The sequence below is a fragment of the Parasteatoda tepidariorum genome, chromosome 4 (genome assembly GCF_982258835.1).
Source record: "Parasteatoda tepidariorum strain Cologne lab strain chromosome 4, Ptep-v5.0, whole genome shotgun sequence".
Classification (NCBI taxonomy): domain Eukaryota; kingdom Metazoa; phylum Arthropoda; class Arachnida; order Araneae; family Theridiidae; genus Parasteatoda; species Parasteatoda tepidariorum.
In genome coordinates this window covers 115,576,197-115,598,678 of record NC_141758.1, presented here as the reverse complement: position 1 = coordinate 115,598,678, position 22,482 = coordinate 115,576,197, and the positions used below count along the sequence as shown (strand labels likewise).

At 28.8% G+C, this 22,482-nt stretch overlaps 1 long non-coding RNA gene across 4 annotated transcripts; it reads left to right on the top strand.

Annotated features, from left to right (window-relative positions):
* The first annotated feature begins 218 nt into the window (after positions 1–218).
* LOC147812593 (uncharacterized) lies at positions 219–22,230 on the top strand. Of its 4 annotated transcripts, none has more exons than XR_015433440.1 (5): positions 219–420; positions 3,696–3,799; positions 7,408–7,488; positions 15,085–15,199; positions 22,063–22,230. It is a non-coding gene; the product is annotated as an uncharacterized LOC147812593 (long non-coding RNA). The 4 variants fall into 4 exon arrangements; XR_015433439.1 differs by having other exon boundaries at positions 220–463; XR_015433441.1 differs by lacking the exon at positions 219–420 and adding an exon at positions 471–689.
* Positions 22,231–22,482: the final 252 nt, after the last annotated feature.

The following is a 22,482-nucleotide window of genomic DNA, read 5'->3' as shown; positions in this document are numbered from 1 at the left end:
TCAATAGTTAGACCAATAGAGTTGCGGAAGATTGGGAACCTTCAATGTTAATTTTACTTTCTACGTTTCACAAGGCACATTCAACAGAACAATTAGAAGAAAAATTGTTTGCAGCTTATAGCTCGCTTATATTGATCTGAAGTATACTTTTATTTAGAACACTTGTGTGGAAGAAAATTTTTAAGCTTGTAGCTTACTTGTCTGAAAAGACTATTTTAGTTTTTTGAAATTCATGAGAGTTAGATGAAAACATGGAAAAGAGCGCTTAGTAACTAATTTCAAAAACGGAAGAAATGAGAGTAAACAAATACTTGTGTACAAAAAGCTAATTTTACATTATAGCATTGTGAAGATATATATCTTTTTTCTAATATGCAATAGGAAATTTTTTTAAATAATATAATACATTCGAGTTGAACTGTAAGAAATTGTATTGACAGTTACTGTAGTAACTCTAATTAATGTATAAAAATATGGTTTTTATTTAGTATATAAAGTTATTATATCATTAATTAATAAAGTATATAATTAAATAAGTTATAAATTAAATTAGTATATAAAGTTGTTTGTTTCGTGGAGATTTCCGTATCGTGATCTGTGGCAGAATAATCCCCAAGTCCTGCAAACTTCCGGGCAGTGGCCCGTGAGAAACTAAAAAGAAACATTACAAAAAGGGACCAACTCGAAAAGTATAAGTCGTAGCCACCCCCGGGCAAACATCTACATGTTTTTTTTTTCTTTTTTTTTTAAATTTGCAATTTTAAAATCTATTTGGCACCTTGGCGATAATAGTAGTTGACACTACAGAAATATCCCCTTTTATATCAAATCTTTGATTCAATTATTCGTAACCAAAGTGTACATATTATTAGAAACTTTAATTTTGCGTACTCAATTAGTTACTTCCTACCTTAAAATAGAAAAAGCTTCGCTATTTTTTAAATTTTTTGCTATTACTCTTCTCTTTACATGTAATCCTGATTATTGGATTTTCAAGCATGTTCCGCAAATCAATAAGCAGTATTTTTTCCCATAAAATTGATTATAACTGTTATACCAAAAGATATTTTATTATTAAAAAAGCTCTGATAAACATATTTTTTTAAATAATTTTAAAAAAACATGCACATATATTTTAAAATAAATTTGATTTTTATTAAATAATAAAAACCTTCTGAAACATTAAAATTTAACATACATTTAATGGTGTTTAAAAAAAGAGCATTTTTTGTGCTTAAAATGAAAAACCAAATTTTTTGTTATCTTGGTAAAACTTTAAAATCATAATTTTAAAATATTACTAATAAAAGTTAGACAAAGAAAGGTTTCATTAGTAAAAATTCAGGTAAACAAACTTGTAACCAAAGAATAATAAAACAAAAATGTTAGAAAGATGAACCAAACAATTTAATTGATGGCTAATGGATATTTTTTTTAATAATTAATTCAATTATTCTTTATGAAAAGTTTCATTACAAGTAGCAATTCATCGAAAAAAGTAGAAAAAATAAAAGTTAAAAACACAATAAAAATATCCTAGAGACTACAAAAATTAAATGAAAGGTGGCTAATGATAATTTTTTAATAATTTATTTAAGTTTTAATATTGTTAGTGACACGGTAGCAATGAGAGCCAATATCGATAGGACTCTGTTCCAATTTGCATAAAATACGAGGTGAAAATGAGCAGTATCTGTCTCTGCTTTAACAGTCCCTCACTCACGATTTCAAAGACCAAATTTTGCTGCAGCTCATAACAATAGAAGCCTTTTTCGACGGAGCACTGTCTTGAGAAACTAGTATTATTTAGCCTTTTGACACAAATGTTCTAAAGAAGTGCTTGTGCCTGACAAACCCACATAGATGTTTAAGATGAGCAGGAATTGTGTAATTTGCTCTTCTAGCTATTTGCTTTCCTTGTTTTTAATTTTTTGCTTTGTTCTTAACTTCATGGAATTTTGGAATATATATTTTGCGTTATTGGTTTTTTGATTTCAGTTAGTTGTTAAATAAATTAGGGTAATTTTCCATTTTGCCGGAGCAGGCAATAAAGTCACTAATTGAAACTTAATGAGTGCAAGTAAATTCAACTGTTTTTTTATTATTTATAAGTGACTTAAAAAAAACAAATAATAAATAAATTAGCCAAAATTACTCGTGTTGGCGAAATGAAAAAGTACCTAGATTAGTTTAAAGTTATTTCTGTCCTTTGTTCCATATTCTTCCAAGTCACATGTTTAGTGTTTGTGCAAATCTTGGCTATCATAACCTAGTTTACTTCTGTATTGTAATGACAGGATTAAACTGGCCAGGTAGAAACATAGTCTTGAGACTACCATATACCATTTCATGAAATACGACTCAATAGACTAACATTTATATGTATTTTTGTTTTATCTGTAGGCAGTAGGATGTCAGTAGATAAATGTAGGTAGATTGAATTGACTCTTTGGTTGTGACTTAAAGTGTTTGAACATATATCTTAGTCAATTAATTAGGTACAGAAAGTATTAACACTTAAATTTATTATAAATATTAAAAAGTTACATTGAGGGAAATTGTTACAGGGAATGAATAAATCATACGTAATAAATTTTTATTTGCCAACTAACTTTGCAATTGTAAAAATGTGAAGTATTTGCAGTAGTAAAAAATGCAGCTTATTGTAAAAAATAAATAATATTGCTTTAATATATAAATTATAACCTGAATGAAACTTTGTGATTCTCATTTTGGTATTCACCATTCATTATTTTCCGATCATTTTATTTTATTCAGGTATATAATTTAGTAAAAATAATATATTTGCTGAAAATATTGCAATATTTTTTTTTTTTTTTTTTGTCTTGCAATCTTTGTTTTTATGTACTAGTGTTTTTTGAACATGGAAAGGCTGTCATTTTAAATTAAAATTACTTATAATGGTTTGTAATTTTTGAGGTAATTTTGGGTTGCTAATTATTTTCATACTTTGAACTTTTCTTTTGACAATCAAATGAAATAACCATTGATGATATTAAACTTAACTTTCAAGACATCTAAAAATGTATAGTAACAATTTGAAACACATTGGTGTATTTATTTATTGCAGAAAATGAATAATGAGTGTATTTAAAATTATTTTATTTCAAAAAGGCAACTTAAATCTCTACCAATTTTTCTTTAATCATAAAATGCTAAAAAGATTTGTAGACTTTCAATCTTACCTTATAATATAGAATCTGTTTCAAGAATTATGTTTTAACTATATTAAAGCATTGGCAATATTAAATCTGTGTCCAAAAAAAGAGTTTTGACTCTTCCCTAATTATAATGTTTTGTAACATTTAAATTCAGGGTTAACACAGATCATTATGCTAAAAAAATAGTAACAAATAGATTTATTGAGATATGTACACTTACTCAATAACGATCTAAGTCTGTGTCAGGGTTTTTTAAATGAAGGTATTTTTATTTTTTGAAATATTAATGCTTGTAATTTTCTTATTATTCTTTCTATTCATTATTACTTCAAGATGATATTCAATGAAGATGATATTTCAATAAAAAGAATTGTCCACAATCAGGAAATACTTATGCTCCTTACATAAGCTTTCTTTCTTGTACATTGTACTGTTTTGTGCATTCTTTTAAGAAAGTAATCACTCATGTATCATTTAAAAGTATGTTTGACACTCAAAATTTTTCAATTTCAGTTTTGAGCTGCTCCTCTTAATAATACTACATCTGATGCCATAAAATTGACTCTCCTTTTTATACTCAAAGCATTCTCTGATGTTCAAGTTGGTATTGAGCGGAGGTAAATTTTTATATAAATTTGTTTAAAATATGGAAAATATTTAATATTGTTTTGCCTTGTTTTATGATTTATCTTAGACTAAAAATATAAAATGATATTTTATTGTAAATGATAGTTTTTTACCAATACCTTAGTTTTCTTTTAATTATCTTTTGTAATTTTATATTTATCATTTCTATGTAATTTGCTAATAATATTTTATTTTGTTATTAAAATTAAGTTATCAAAACAAATTACTTGTTTGTAATTTGCTTTGAGGAAGCAGAATAGTATCTTCTGAATGGTGATGTTAATAATAAAAAAAAAAAAAAATGTGGATTATGTTACAGTTTGGGTAAAACACCTCAAACAACAATTTTGTGGTTATGCATCAGTTGATAAAAATATTGAAACTTGTTGAATCAAAAAGTAGTTGCAATATAATATCAATGAAGAGTGAACACAAACAATTAGAGCAAACATTTGCAGAAGGCCTGAAAATCTCTAAACCAATCAGGAGCTTTTTGTATTCACAGGAATTTTCAGAAAATGAACTACAATCTGTAACAGCTCTTGAAAATTTATTGTTTGTCTAAAGAAAACCAACATTTCCAAATACAGTGAAACCTCCTGTTATGGACACTTCTTCAAAACAGACACCTCTCAATACGGACATATTTTTAATTCCCAGGGAATCTTCTATGAAGAAACCGTTATGTACATACTCCACAAAGCGGACACTCCCATAACCGGACGCGGACAGTCATTTTGGCCCTGAAATGTTATTTCTATCTCCTCAAACCGGACACTACTTTTTATAAATTTGAAAAAAAAAACTTTCTGCTTTAAATTGCAAGGAAAAAAAGCGCAACTTTTCACCATTCTTAAAGCATGTAAATTTTTTTTGCCTTATCCATAACTAAAAATATTGTTAAACTATTTCACTATGGAAGAAGCAATTTTTCTCCTGTCTCTTTGCCTTACCTTTGTAAAGAAAGGAGAGAAAATGATACTGCTGTTGTGAAATAATTCGGACAGCAAGATCTTTTGATCTTTTCATCTGGACCACACAGGTTAGGAGACCCCTCAAGTTGAAATAACATCTTAAACGCTCTCAATGCTTCTTCCCCATTGAAAATTTCTTTAATTTTCTTATCAATTTGAAGACTGTATTTAACAGAGCTGGGGTAAAAAAGAGAACAGAAGTATAATCTTTGAGTTGTTCATATAAATGAAACATTTATTCAGACAATTGATGGCTGTTCAATTGTGAATAATCAACTCCATAGGTCCTCATGCCTTACAGGTAAGCATAGCTTTTTTCCTCTGTGAATCATGTGAGATTTACTTTCAAAAAAGTATTAACCACGTTCCCTATCAAATGATAGGTAGGTGTAAGAGGATGTAAACCTAATAATTGAAAACGACTGAAGATTGAAAGCTTCTATTCGGTATTATATGTTTAACTGGAGTATCTATGCTAATAGGGAAATTATATTCATTTATCTGTAACTACATCTGGAATTATATATTCTCCCTAAAACCAGACTCAACATTCTTTTCTTTTTGAGTACCGGAGACTTGCAGAGATCTTTGAGGTCTCCAACTCCAAACTTTGTATCTACAGACTGCCTGTTTTTACAAGCTTTCTGAGAAATGCCACTGCTGGATTTGACTTGGTACAGCCTGTCCGGAAATTGGACTTCCACCAGACTGAGTTGTATCCTATTGCTCTGGCCACTATACACGAGAGATACCCTTGCCAGGAATGGCTGCAGGTTTTTACTGATGGATCCTCCACTTTTTCAACTGGTAAAGCTTATTCCAAATATTTCAGCCTTAGAGAACCTCTTGACACTTGGGCAGATAATTTTTATGGAGAAATGTTTGCAATCCTTATGGCTATTACAGTTATTGGTGAACCACCTGAACAAAACATTGTTATCTTTGTCGATTCTCAGGCTGCAATTCAGACCATTTCTGAATATAATTTATACCCCTCTGAACTTGAATTTGAGTGTAAACAATGCATCAGCTCTCTTCTTTGTTCTGGAAGAGAGGTAGTCCTTCAGTGGATCCCTGGCCATTGTAGTATGAACGGGCTGACATGTTGGCTAAAGAGGCTTCAGCATTGCATTCCCCCTCTCACTCAGTTCCTCTTAGAAATGCAAGGTGGCTTCTTAAGAGCAAATTCAGACACAGAACAATATCTGCTCTTGAGGACTTAGATGATGGAAAATCCTGGGCTAGCCTTCTTGATGGACAGCAGCGCTCTCATCTTTCCCTCTTTCCCAGGGCCGAGGGAGTTGCTTGCCTTAGAATAATTACTGGACATGACTACTTGCAGGCCCATCTATTTAAGATTAACCTAGTCAATTCACCTCTTTGTGTGCTCTGTAACACTTCGCCTATGACTGGGGAGCATCTTTTTTGATAGCCCCTCTCTTCTTGTCATTCATTCCTGTGAGGACTTTCGTGCCCTCTCACCTTCTGGAGCTACTTCACTGTTATATTGAACTGCAAGACGCCTTATGTCTGAGGACGATAGCGGGCGTAATTTTAAAAAAAAAACATCTGGAATTATGTTTTTGTATCAAACTTCTTTATATATTCTTTTTTATCTTTCTTAAAGTTTAAAAAAATATCCTTATATATAGTTATTGTAGATTATTTAATTATTTCTACATCTTCCAAAATAATTTTTAAATAATTTACAGTGTTAAACTTTGTTATTATGGTACCCCTCCCATAAATGAACGATCTCGGTCCCAAGAATGTCCGCATACCGGAGGTTTTACTGTATTGTAAATATGTTGATGCACTTATTTATCCTTTACTTCGTGCCGTAAATATTTTTGCATAGGTATTTCGAATAATTTTTTTAATTAAATGTTTTATATGTATTACGAATAATTTTCATACATTTCCAAAATATTCTAGGTTAACTCTCATTCGTCATTTTCCTTCACCTTTGATTTGTAATGAATAGTCCCTTAAAAAAAGGATCAAATTGTAGATCGTTTGAATTGTAGCTTATAAAAATTACTATATTAAATGAATTTCAAATTTTTCTTATAAATTATAACTTAATAACAGAGGTTTCTAAAAACGTTTAGCTGCCACCTCACTGTGTATTTTAAGAAAAACTTGATTCTATTTTATGCTTAAAACTCTGATCTTGACTGTTATTTTTTATTATGTAATCAGTGTTTAATGAGAAAAAATCTAAAATCAAAACAAACTTTAAGGTTTTTGCTTATAGGTTTCCATTGTTTTTACACTTTTAATTAAATCGTGAATGTAATAAAGGTTTTCCTATACTTGTTACTCTATAATATTTAAAATATAGAACAGAAATTTTTCTGAAAGAGGTTTAAATTTCATTATTTTACCGTTAATTCACTAGTTAGTTTTTCTACACATAGCTGAATGTATCAACAGGTTATATAAAAATCTTTTAACCTAATTTATTTTAAATAAAAAGTTTTTTTTTTCTCCCTTGAAACCATTTTTTGATGTCAAATTGTCTCCATGCATATTTTTATGTAGTTTTTAGTTCATAGTTATCAGAAATAGAATGCTAATTTTGAGTATTTGTCATTGTTCTCAATTGTTTTCTTTTTATTTAGCGACGGAAACATAAGGAGTCGAACCCGCAACTGCTGCTCCATCATCATTTTTGTATACCTGCTGTTTCAGCTATGTGAAAAGTAATTCTTTTTTTTTTCTTCTGCTAAACGAAATATGCTGTCAGTAATGAAAAAAAAGTCAGTAATGAGAAAGTTTCTTTGTATTTCTTTTAACCTTTAATCAATATTATTATTTTCATACCAAAAATTGTATTAAAAATGTTGCATGTTATCTTTTGTTTCTCAAACTGAAAGTGTACCTGATTTATGAGAAAATGTCACATTTATTAGTAATAAATATGATTTATGAATTTTTTTTTCCAAATAGAAAATATTGTGTTAAAAATTTTGATTTTTATGAAATACACTTTGACAACACTCTTTAAATATGTTTCATGAAATAACTAGTTTTTCTCTTGATTCAAACCATAAAAAATCTCACTGTTCCCTTCAGTATTTTTTATTATTTGTTAAATAAATTCTTTCAAAATAAATTTCGACCTTGCTGAAATGTTTATTAGTTGACCCTTTTAAACATTGATATCTGAAAAATTTTAAATAATATTCTTTTTGATTAACTTATTACTTATTAACTAAATTTTATTTTACCTGTTGAAAAAATTTTCATATTTCACTTTAATTATTTTTTCTAAGGAAAATTATTAAGCATATTGATTTATTATTTTTAAACTTTTTTGTTGTTGTTGTTAATTTACGTCGCACTAGAGCTGCACAATGGGCTATTGGCGACGGTCTGGGAAACATCCCGGAGGATGATCTGAAGACATGCCATCACAATTTTGATCCTCTGCGGAGGGGATGGCACTACCGCTTTGGTACTTTTTTAGCATTTTAAAAATAGGAATTTAAAAAAATTAATAGTTCTTTCTTATTCTGCATTTTTACAGCCTGTTGCAGGCCAAGGCTTTCTCCTTAAGTTCTTTTATTCGGAATGATCTACTGTTACAGTTTTCCAATGGTTGATCCAATTTTATGTGACATTTTCTCAACTGTATCAAGCCACCTCATGTTTGGTCTACCTGTTTGCCATTTTTTTTATCTTTGGGTTTAAATCATTGTAGCTGTAGATATGTCCAAGTCATCTTAATTGATATACCTTTTTAGTTTTCACAATATTTGGTTACTTTACTCCAGGCATTCCTTTTTTCACAGTGCCAAATATTTTTCATTCAAATATTTTCTTTTGTCTCAGAACTTGTTTTCCTTTGTTTTGATCGTAGTCCAAAATGTGCTTCCACGCATAATTATTTGTTTTACTAAACTTTTATATTTATAAGTCTTTAATTTATGCTTAAGTGTTTTAATTTAAAGTGATTTCTTAATCCGTATTAACATTTGTATGCTATATTTAATCAATTATTCTAATATTTAAACTGTTATACTGAGTCTTTAATAACTCTTTCCAATGACATGGAATCTCACTCGTACAGATATTCGTATGAGTTTTACTTTGCTTAGTTTTACCTTGCATTTAAATCTATTAAGAGTCATCTTTGTAAGATTTCTCTTGTTTCATGGGTATCTCTAAATTGAGTATTGAATGATATAATTTTGTTCTTTCTATGCCATCATATGCTGTCTATGTCATATCATCATACCATCATATGTCATATCATCATATGCAGTCAAAAAATATATGGTATGTATGAATATTAATTTCGTTTCTTTTTCCCAGATTTGTACGATTGTGTGCATCTGGTCTTGATATTTCTTTTTCTAATCCGCATTGATAATTTTTGATGACTTTTGCAATATATGGTAATAGTCTTTTGTATAAAATGTTTGGTAGGATCTTAAATGCTTTGTTTAAAGGGGTGATTACTCTGTAGTTGTTACACTCTTAAATTTGTCTCTTTTTTTATGTCTTGAACACACGGCCCTATACTCCCATTCAATGGGCATTTATTTCAGTGTCTTGACACAGACTTTAATTGTTTGTGTTCTATATATAAACAAACATAATTTTTAGTTTTTTACTCTCCAATGATAATGGAAGAGCTGTAACTGTTATGATAACAGAACCACATATGAAATGAAAAACCGCTTAAATATTAAATTTATCTTATTACTATAAAACAATTTATTTTTGAGGACAATTTAAATTTTTTTTATAAAACACTTGCATCACATTCATTATTTCAAATATGTCGTATATCATATCCTAGATTTAATTTGAAGTGTTCACCATGGTTGTGCAACAAATTTTGCATAAAATTTTATTTTTAAGAAATTCTTGTTTGTCTAACTCTTAATGAGAGTAAAATATACCTACCAGATCTAGTATTAAAACAAGTTTATGGTTTCTCGTTATTATTTTCTGGATAATGAATCCTGGCTATCATAGATTATCGTATATCGCATCTCAATGTTGCAATTTTCATCACATTGGTTTTAAAATAAGGAGAAAGAATTTTATGGGTTTCCTTTGCTGTAAATTGAATTGTTTGCTCATGGAAATGCACTGTTCTGTTATTGCATATGGAAAACAATTCAGATACCTGAGCACATTTATGTATAATATACATAGATCTTTCTCTTTTGTACACTAAATTCCTTCTTTCTCTATCCAAGTTGATAGCAACTATTGTAATCAATAACAAAGCTACATAGTCAGTTTTTAATGGCTTACATTTTGTAATTAATAGAGGATTTAAGTTATTTTCATATCAAGACAATGAACTTATTTTATGACCATTGCATCAAAGAATTTTTTAAACCATATATAAAAACCAGTGCTTTAAACTTGCTTTTAAATTACATTTACAGTTTTCTTATGAAATGAAATCAATATTATTTATTCTGTTAGTCTTTATATTATGCAATCAATTATTCTTTTACTCAAAAGAAAAAAAAATGATTGAGAATAATATAAAAATTTATTTAAAAAATTTATTTTACAAGAACTAAACAATAAAAAATATGTATATTTATTTCTTTTAAAAATAATTTTGATTTTAAATCATGAAATCTATTTTTATTGCAAATATCATGTTAGTGCTATGCAAAGAATAATATTTAGCTGTTTTTATTAATTTGCTTATTGCTATTGTGTTTAACTTAAAATTTGACTATAAATATCTTTCCCCTTTACTTTGATTTGTTACCTACTTGAGAGATGTTATGATTTATATACTTTTTGCTGTAATTGTTTAAAAATAACAATTCATCATTTTTTTAAAAATTGGATTTTGAAAGCTCTAAACATCCTCTTTGCTATATTCTATGAATTCAAGCTTTGTTATGTGTGCTTTGGGCGCAGTAAAAAATCTGATGCACAATTCATAAAAAACACCAAGGTCTATTGAAACTTTTGTTTTTAAATTATTGATTAATTGAAATAAAATGATATAACTGAAATGTGTGTATGCCTTGGACATAATGTTCTGACTGGGCCCGGAATCAATGGGAACAGCAGTGATGTACAATACAAGTATTTTTACTTTTAAGCTGATTTGGGTTCAAAATTCTTGAATCTATAGTCAGAAATTTACAATGTTTCACTTGTACAGAAAGAGTAATGGAATCGTACAATCATTCATTCCTATGTGATTTAATATGCGGGTTTTTAATGTTCAATCTGATAATATTAATTCTAACAGACAATAACAAAATATAAACTAGGGCAGCACTTTTCTAATGACTTATACAAATGTGAAAAATTTATTAAAAGCTGCAATAAACATTTCTAGAAAACTTAACATTTAGTAACCAAAGTTTTCACAATAAATAATTAACATATTTAGTGCTTAGTTGGAAATTTACTTTAATTATCTGACTCTAAGTTTGGGGATAGGAAACAGAAGTGAAACTTTACTCAATTAAATGTACTACCTTTTAAATATGCAATTGAAAGAAAAATATGAAAACTTTTCTTATGAGGAAAAGAGATTAAATAAAATAAAAAGGCACCAATAAAATCACTTTGAAAAAGTGTTAATGAAAAAAGCCCATTTCCCCCTTTAAAAATTCACATGTAATTAAAATATAATTAAGAAATTCATGTGCTTTTACATTCTTGCAATAAATTCTTATGGTTATATGGTCTATAAGTGAAAAACATTATTATATGATCCCTCCTAAATACAAATTACATAATTATAAAAACAAAATTTTTCATTTAATGAAACTTCAAGCTGAGATTTCTTTTTCCTTCATATTACTTAAAAAATTCCTTGTGTTAACTAATCAGAACTGAATCCTTAATTATATATTGAGTGTATATAAAATTATTGAATCTAAGTTTAGAAAATGTACAACTCTTCAAACTGAATTTTGTATAATGTCTTGATTTCAGTTAGCCTTAAAAAATTTAAAAATAGCTTTGAAAAATCTCTCGAAAAGCCTAAATAATGTGGCCTAAAAATATAAATTCTGTAATTCAAGAAATATTACAAATATATAGAAATAGTAATACTTATAATTTTAGTTTTATTTACTGAGTATTATTATTTTATTTCTTTAAAATCTATTTTTATTTTTGAACTAAAAGGGGGATTTAAGTAACTCCTCTCACAAAATTGTATTTGCTTATTTTTCAGCAAATACAAGAAGTAAAATTATGTCATTATGTCTAAGTTTTAACTTAAATAAAATATTGCGTGAATGAATAACCTCTTTTTTTTAAATTATTTTATTTACTGACTATATTAAAATATAGTTATGACCTTAATCATGTCTAACATTCTTTACTGTCACTATTTGTGGTACTTACTTAATGTCATATATACATATATCAGGGCTAGAAAAATTTTAGAAATTTTACCCGTCCACGAGGACGGCTTGTCCAACAATGTACCCGTCCTCCTTTGAAACTAACCCGTAGCTTCTAAATAAATAAATATATAGATTTCTCTTATTTGTTACAAACATTTGCATAAATTGCACAATGAATTAGTAGTTACTAGGATTAAAAATACTAGGATTACATTATACAGTAATAAAAGAAATACTAGGCTACTATTAATAATCTAGTATTTCTTTTATGAAATAATTTAAATGACAAAGGTCAAGTTACCTGGATTGTCAATTTATCCGAGGGTACTGCGTGTTTTAAAGGAATCAAGTATGACGTTTGCTAGTTCCGCAATCAAGCCAATGATTTACAGAGGTTTCTGCACAGAAATCTGAAAGGGGTTTTCCATTTAGGTGGATGTTCATAAGTGCGTTTAACGGTTCTTGTTTAAGACCAGTACGTAATGTGTTTTTTTGTAAGCTCATTGCTGAAAAGCCTCTTTCAACCACTGCAGTACTCCCAGACAAAGAAAACATTAATTCCACCATACGCAGTATGTTGCTGTATTTCTAGATTAGAGCGTCAGTTTAGAAGTGAAGTGCTAGGCTCTTGTAAGATAACAAAAATTGAAAATGTATCACGAACATTAACGGGAAAATGGTCGTCTGCGCGGACGTCGGATTCGAGAAATTCGTTGTCCGCGGGGAATTTTTGACCGCCGAGGACGGGCAGGCGGGTGGTTTTTCGAGCCCTGATATGTGTGTGTGTGCGTGCGTGTGTGCAACAATGTTAAAATTTTCATTATTGTTATTGTATTTTTTTCAAAATCTAATTTAAGTTGAATTAAAATATTAATTACTAATTTAGTAGATTTCTATAATATTAAATTAAATTTCTTAATATTTTATTGTATTAACTGTAAATATGAATTTTATATACCTTTTTTTGCATTATATATTGTATCATATTGCATTCTCTAACTAACAATTACAAATTTGTTACTATTGTATAGCATCATCATTTAATCACAAAGTGATGCAGAACAAAATTTTTGCCATAATATTATGTTAAAAAATTACATTAGCCTTATATCTTCTGACAAACCTTCTTTACTAATTAATGAAACTAAATTATTTTAAAATAACGTAGGTACCTAAAGGTGTAGTTCTGTCAGAAGTATTTGGGATTAATTATTTTTAGAATCATTTAAATATCTATTAAATGTTAGTTAAGAAACAATTAGATATTTTTATTTTGAAATCAACTCTATCAAGGGTTTTATAATGTTAAGATAAATACAGTTTCTTAAATATCCAAGTTCTTTTCCCCTATGTTTTTGTCAGACATAGTTTCTAGAACTGTTTAACTTTGTTATTTAATGTATGCAATAATGTAAGATTTTAACTTGAGTTTGATGCTCAATCAATAGCAATAATTAGATGCTGAATCAATTCAAAAACTGCATTCTGCCTTTGTGTGAATTACACCTCCAAATCGTATGACTTTTAAAGTTTAAAAAGTGAGACCTTTAAACTTTATTTTTATTTAAATATTTCATTAAAAAAACTTATTTTACGGCAGCAAATAAGTTTAATTGAATTTTAGTCAAGTTATTTGAGTTTATAGTACATATCCTTATTTTACTAGAAAATTATGTCTATGAATTATTTTCATTTCATGGATGTTCCCCCATGTAAATAATCTTACACCCTAGTTATAAGTTCATTTATTTCAACCCACTGTTTTATATAATTGAATTTTTTTTTTCATATGGCCTTAAGCTTTCAAAATATTCAAGTATTGCCATTTTTTTGATCATTTAAAATTGTTATTATTGTTATTGAATTAAAGAGCTAATTTCAAACCAATCAAATTTATAATCAAAATTTAAGTTGATTTCTATACTGTGACCTATCACTATACTGTCTCAAAACCTGGTGAGCATTTTCGGTTTATGATGCGAATTTCATTTGTAAACTGATTGTTACAACTGCATTTTGCCTCTCAAATCCTTTCCCATTTTTATTCTTACTCAGGTATCACAACACCAGAATACTGCATTGATCTCTCCTTCTTTTTCCTGTTATTTATTTATTTATTAATTATTCTTTTTTGTGGCAGACATTATTTATAGCTTTGTGATTTTTTTACTATTTTCAGTATGTAATAGTTAAATTTGACTCAGTATGGCCAATTCAGATTATTATGCATTAAATTTCATCACAAACCAAGTGTCAAGTGGTTTTGGGGACTATCTTGTTTAATACAGCAGAGTTTACCTGTTTTTAATTCTCCTTTGTCATCATTTCTGTGATCAATATTACAGTTTTAAAAAGTTAGCATGTAAAATAACTATAAATTTTATCTAATCTTTCACAGAATATTTTTACAATTTGTACAAATGCATTATGATAACATTTTTGACAAAAAATGAATAATTTTTTTAAGCTTCATGATAAAATCCATCTATAAATGTCTTAATTTATATTATCTGAAATTTACAACAATGGCTCAGTGGTCAAACGAATTGAGCTATAATTATGAAGAACTGGGTTTGGAACTTGGTGAATACTTGAGGCCCACACACAGCTCCTGATCGACGGTTCGAAGATTGTGTGGGATTGTAATGCAAAATTGTGTGTCATGCTTACACCATATTATGCTTTTGGTCATAAAATTAAGGGACCTCAACCACCCATTGACCCATAATAGGTTGTTGCAGAAATTCTTTAATTTAACAATAAAGTGTAGGGCATCTATTGTAGAATTTTTATTTATTACTTTAATTTTTGATTTCTTCATTAATTTGACATATATGTGTTTCTTAATTTCAATTATTGATTTTTCAAATGAAAAAAAAAACTGTTTGTTATTGCTCAAAAATATTTTAATGCTCATATAATTATTTTTTTTTTCATTTTCAGTTCTGTTATGAAGGTTCATTGAAATGGAGCTGTAAAGAATCTGTTACATAAAATTTAAAAAATGTCATAAAGAATACTGAAATCTGAGTTTCCAAAGAACAGTTTTTAAAATAAAGTATGATATACTTTTCATATGTTTGCATTTTGAATGAACTGTAATATAATGCAATAAAAATAAACTAGGAAATTAATTACTCTTCAAGTTTATTTTTTTACAATGTTTGAAAACATATAAAAAAAAAAAAACATTTTTTTACCCTTTGCATATGGATATTTAATATGGCATTCTATATTTATAATACTTTATTATTCTGTACCATAATGTTAACCTTTGTCTATTCAGATAAACTCAATGTTAAATTATAATTTATAAGATATACGTGTTCATGTCTGGAATTGAGTGTGTATGCGATTTATAAACAAAAAATGTTCCTGAAAACTTTTTACAGAGCCTGGAAATTTTTTACAGAGCTAATATATACCTAATGTTTTTTCCTTTTATTTGTTTTTCTTTCCTTTTAAGAATTAATTTTATAATATTTTCGTTTTCAATGCATGCTTTTATCAATGTTTGAAATATGTCATCGATTTTATTATATATAAATATAATAATCATTAATTTTATGTGTTGCATGTGATTTTTGCATCAGGCTGAAGATGAGAAAGTTACAAGTTTCCAGCTAATTAGCTTAAATTGTTTTTAAATTTTACGTGGATTATAAATAAAGTAAAAACTTTTCCTCTTATTATACCCAAAAAAAAAAAAATATATATATCTTCCAAATCTGCAAGATTTTTCTGGTAGTTTTAACTAAATTTATACCTATTTGTTTTTGCTAATAAAAATTTGTGTTAAAATGTAAGAAAAAATGCATTAAAATTTATATTGAAAACATTTATATAGATTACATATCATAATTTTTTCTTTTCTTTATTTATTTTTTTAAATTTATTGCATACTGAATTTTAAAAATGTTGTACATAGAATATTGCTTGATTGCATAAAACAAATTATTTTTAATGGAAATTCATAGCTTACTCTTTTTTTCTCCTTTCATATTTAATGGAATTTCATTTCAAAGCTTACTATTTTCCTTTTAAAAAAAAAAAAAAAAAAGAAGAAGAAAAAGAAAAATACCTTTTGGTGCATTTTTTTTCTATCCGTATCTGTTATTATTTGTATATGATTCTAAGCAAAAAATATTAAATATAGGTTTAGAAAATTTACCATTAAATTTTAATATGTATATGATATAATTAATGGTAATTCTGATATTGTCTAATTTGTATGACCTTGAAAAATTTTCCTGTAAATTCTTAAAAAGGGCTTAAATGTAAAAAGTGACTAAGAGTGGAAAAAATTTATATTATATAAAAATATTTTTTTGATGTGAGGAAAAATATTATCCTTCCTGAGAATGAGTCATGATATGTATACATTATTATTATTTATAGTATGCGTAGAGTTTGAAATTGTGTTAGTTGCATTAATACTTTATGGCAATGTTTTTTTTTTATTGTAAGCTATGATACATTGTGAGAAATGATTTATAACAACTTTTTAAATGAACTTTATTATGATTGATAATAATTAAGCATTAATTTATTTTTCTCGATATTAAGTCGAAATAAAGTTTTCTCTTTAATTTTTTAAACAAAAAAGCTTAAATATACTTTAATTTCAATAAAAATACATCAAAAGTACATTGTTAGAGTAAAGGAATTAACAATTTAATAAACGTACCTTTAAAACTGAAATAATAAAGCAATCCAAACTTATATGATAAAGCAATTCCAAATATGCCAATTGTGTAAATTTCTTGCAAGAAAACTTCTTATAAGCCTTTAATTTCTTTTAAATAAAATCAAAAGGTATAATTACAAAAATGCCAGCTCTAAAGAAATTTTTTTAAAACTATTATAGACATATTTATTTTTATGTTTCATTTTAGATTTCATATAGATGATGGTTTAATTTAAAAACTTTTTATGTATTCCTTAATTTACAAATTAACTGATTTGCCTTGACTTAAATATGACTTTTTTTTTATTTTTGAATGAAAAGAATCGCAATTTTTTTTTTTGAAATCTACAAATAATATATTTTTTTATTTTACAAAAAATACTTTATGATATTTGGTATTTTTATTTGGAAGTAACTGTGGAATATGTAAAAATACGAAATATTAAATAAAATAATATTAATTCGCACCGTCGTTCCTTATAAATAAATATCTTTTTGAACAATTATATCATTGAAGATTCAATTTTTAAAAATTATTTACATTATATTGTTATGTTCAAAATCAAGTTTTTTGATAAGTCTATTTGAGAACAAAATGTTATATAAATGGTTAATAGATAGCGCAAATGTATAGTAAGGACTGCATTGTTCAAGTTCACCCTGACGCCCTTTGGGTGAAGTAATTCATCTTCCCCGTCTAAATCTATGGGTTAAATATTAGGAAACAAGTAATTACTAGCTCTGAGGATTCTCGAGCCTCAGTCATGTTCAATATTTAAAAATTATATTTAATAAAAATAAATGTGCTTTTTTATTTATTTTCAAATATTGTAACTTAAATAAAACATTCTTTTTCTTAAAACTACAGTCAAACCATGAAGTGAACCTTCAAGGGACCGACATTTTGGTTCACTATAACCGGGAGTTCACTATATCCGTTACGCAGGCAATTTAACTAATGGTTCCCAAACTCCTCCCTTTTATTACATTATATTCATATAAATGACTGAAAAATATTATGTCGTAGCAAAAAATGTGTTATTTTTCATCACTATTCGTCTTGCGTGCAAAAAAAATTTGTAATCTTTAGCTGATGAGCAATTCTCAACATCAGATATTTAAACACTTCCCGACTCTCAGATATTTTTTCCTGAATTTCTGTTAGTCCGCTTTTTGAACCTGTCTAACCTGCCATTCTAGCACATAAAAGTAGTTTCTATAGATGGTTTTAAAAATCGACATATGTATTTATTTTGAAGTAGAAATTTCAAAATTATTTGCAAAGAAAATGGAGGGGGGGGGGGAAATAAGTCGAAAACAGAAAAAAGTTCATTATATCCAACTTCCTCACTTTTTGGTTCACTATATGCACTAAAAATAACATTATACGTATATAGCAAGGCACGGGGCCGAGCATTTCGTTCACTATAGCGGGGTTTGACTGTTTAATATTTTTCTTTTTAAGCACGTACAATAGCAGTAAAATGGAGAAATTCTTGCCCATATACTGTACATATAAATGGACCCCTATCTCCCCTAAATATTAAACTATAATTTCCAAACTCGACCTGATATTATATTGTAAGGTACTATACAGAAGACAAGGAAACTCTTGAATCAGTACCAACATAGGTATAATTTGTTTTGAGAACATGGAGGACTTTGTGACTTGACAGATTTAACGTGCATCAGTCACCATTTATTACACGGGGAGTCTTCGACCGGCTGGGATCGAATCTACGACCTCTTGGACATGGGCCCAGTGCCCTACCAGCCAGGCTATCCCGGCCTCTATATTAAACTATAATATTCAAATCTCTTCTTCCAAGCTATCTCTCCTAATCTTTTCCTATGTACTTTTTTTTCATTCATTTGGTCGTTAATCTAACTGGGGCACCTGAAGGTATGTAATATTTAACTTAAGCGCAATAAAAATTAGGGTCAAAAAATATATGAAGTATATTATTTGGATTGAATATTTGTCCACTGTAGAGCATTTTTAACCGAAAGTTTGGTGATTCGAGCCCACCACGAGTCGCCATTATTTAAGAGCCGTGGTGGCTCAAGGAATAGAGCATCAAAATGAGGTGAACTGATTTCGAATTCTAGCGATGGCTAACAGATACAGCACCCGGCTCGCATGGACCACAGTGCTGACGTAAGATATCCCCATGGTAGACGGATCACGGGTCCCCTTGCCGTCATGCTAGCCGTATGAGGTTTTCGTGGTTTTCTCCTCCATGGAAAGTAAATGCGGCTTAGTTTTATCATAAATTCCTCCACGAAGGTAAAATTCTCTTAATTCTGGATACAGGAGTTTCCTACTCTTCTGGATGGGGTTCAAAATTGCAAGACTACGGAGTTGAACATTATTAGTCGTAAACCCAAAAAAACGCAAATAAATTGTTAGGCCGGTTATTAGTGAAGCTGATTTTGAACCGAATGCGTCAAAAAATCATGGAAAATACTTATTGCCGATATATTTGCTTTGAAAAATATTTCATGTAGAGATTATATATGAAGAACTGTCCAAAAAAAAAAAAAAAAAACAGAATACAAAAACAATAGTTTAATTTTGTACATGTACAAATAACGTCAAAATTCAACTAAGTAACCTTCGAGTTAATCGTGTTACTGGTTTAGATGATCTGATTTTTGAAAAAAAGAGAAGGATTTTCATCTAAATTCGAAGCGGATAACCCTTTGCAGCAACACGAGTATCTTGTTCTTTATTTGATAAAGTTTGATTTAATGAACCTGAATATTATTTTACAGAACTATTGAAAAAGAAACATGAATATATTAACTACAAACGGCGAATTTTGCACTGTTATCATTTTTAAATTTATCCAAATGCAGCATAATAACATCGGTTTCTGAATAATTTAATATTAAATCCTGAATTTACCTGAAAGTGTTTTTCGCATAAAACGTCTTTTAATTTCTCGGCGTTATAGTTTTTAATAGCAGAGAAAGAAAATATTTTTGGTTTGAGGTATACCGATGTTACCGTGAATAACCGAAATCAGGAACCGAGACAGCCTGGTTAGCAGGGCACTTGGCCCATGTCCAAGAGATAGTGGGTTCGATCTCCGCCGACCGTAGACTCCCCGTGTGACTGATGCACGTTAAATCTGTCGAATCTCGAAGTCCTCCATGTTCCATTAACAAATCATGCATCTGGGGTTTCTGATCCAGGAGTTTCCTTGTCTTCTTGATTTGGTTCAAAATTTCAAGGCATTAGTCGTCGTAAAATCTAAATTGGATCTTCTGTTCAACGACAGTCATAGAAAATAAAAACAAAATAACCGAAATCAAGAAAATGTCGACTTTCATCGGCGAATGTCAACAATCACATAGGCACTAGGGTGTAGATTAGGAGATGTTTGGAGCACTGGCATTGAACCTTAAAATAACATCAGTGTAAGGTATATCGGGCAGTGGCTCTTAACTAGACATATTATATATTTCGAACATTTACCAAAGCGACTATGTGATTGTCAACATTCACCGGTGGATGTCAACCACCAGTAATTTCGGTCATTCACGCTTTTCTGGTCAGTGATTTAGGAAATAATCACAATATTTGTGATTTAAGTGATCAATGCTTTTTTTATATCTTCAAAGAAATAAAGTGCAAACTTGCTGGGGGAAAAAAAAACATTGTTAAAGTACGAAAAACAAAAATGCTGACCACGCCGAATAACTTTTGATCTAATGATCGGATCCTCACGTTCTAGGACTTAATCTTAATGATTTGAGGGGGTGACCGAAAATAGGCCAATTAATTCATGCAGACGATATTTTAATTTATGAAATCAGATACAAAAGCGTACTTTATAGTTCCTGTGAAATCGAATTCTAAGAAAGTCAGATACTTAAGGTTCGATTTCTGAGGAGCGATTCGACCGATTTTGCCTAGTATCAGTTTCTGGCCAAATTATTTGACGCACTAAAGATTCTATATAAATAATCAACTGACTTACACGACTGAAACCAGTTTGCACTTGTTTACGTTCGTGTATTAATTGGTTAACATTGTAATGCAATACTTTAAAAATAATTACAAATAGGAAGTATATGAAAAATCTCTAGAATAGCACTCATTACATGTATGTTTAAATATAAAAGTATCGTAAATACACTCGTGCAAAGCATGCAGTTATTAAAACACTACAGTGCGTCTAATGATTTGGTCGAATTAATAATAATGTACTCATATAATACCTGATATAATAAATATTTATATAATCTATCGTCGAATTCACATTATATATCGTTTAATTTAAACGTAAACAAGTACAAACCGCGTAAAAGCAATAAAGATCTATAGTATCTCCTAATAATTAAGATTTTGCATAGAATCTTATAGTGCGTCGAATAATTTGGCTAGGGGCCGTAGATAATGCTCAGCCACAGAGGCATTGCGTACTTTTACCCGAAATATAGTAAAGGATAGTTTAGATGAATGCAGTAAACCATTCCGTGAACATTTAACGAAAACATTTTACAACATTCATAGCTTTCTTTTATTTACGGTCGCACTAGAGCTGCACAATGGGGCGACGGTCCGGGAAACATCCCCGAGGATGATCCAAAGACATCACAATTTTGATCCTGGCTCTTCCGTTTTGGTAGCCCGACGACCTGTGCGCGAGCACTTTATGGTAAAACAGTTTAACGAGGACCGATGATCAAAGTGGTCACCTACCCGCTTACTGACCCCAGCCAGTGATGCTTGACTTCGGTGTTCTACTGGGAACTGTGTCTTAATGAACGGGATCATTAATTAAATAAAAATGACCTTTCAGTATTGTTTATTGACTCATTTGGTTGGAGGAAAAATTAGCTGCCAAGTTATTAGTCTACCAGCCACTGGCTACTAACTGAAAATTTAAATTTTCAAGTCTATTTTGAAGTCAACAATCATTGTCAGATTAACTTTGGATAACTCAGTCTTTGCCTTCAACTAATTTTACTCATAACGGTTTTGATACATCAGATAAATAAATGGTCTAATAAATATCTAAAATCAAATTTCTACGCAGTTATTGAGTAACATTCTTGTCACCTATAGCCTTTGGAAGTTGTAATAGTTTTCTCTCCTAGACTAAATGTTGCAATTTTTTTCAGAAAAATTTTATTTATAGGATTTTTAACTACCAAAAACTTTACCTAAGTGTATTTTTATTATTATATGTAAATCGTGAAATACAGTTTCTTTTTCATTTCAGGCTTGTAATCAAGTTTCATCTTCCATGGATCTTAAGAAAACGAAAAATAAGAAGAGTTTTAAATTTTGAAATAAAATGTTTTACTTCTACATTTGTAATTAAAATATTTATTTATCACTCTTACTTTAATGATTGTTCCTATTAAATATTTATTTTGTTTATTGTGAATTTCTGGTTTTCATTGTATATTCTTTAAAAGTTACCATTCCCTTGTCGACGTTGCCGTTCTTTCCAAGTAATAGCTAGGAGACGGAACCACTGTGAAATCCTAGAAACAAAGAGTGATTGATGTCTTTTTTGTATAAAAAAAACAATTCCTTTTTATTATTCAGTAATATTAGATACCTTTTTATAGATTTTTTGTTTCTTGTGCTTATGACTGTGCACTTGCTTGGTATTACAGTTAACAGTTACTTGTTG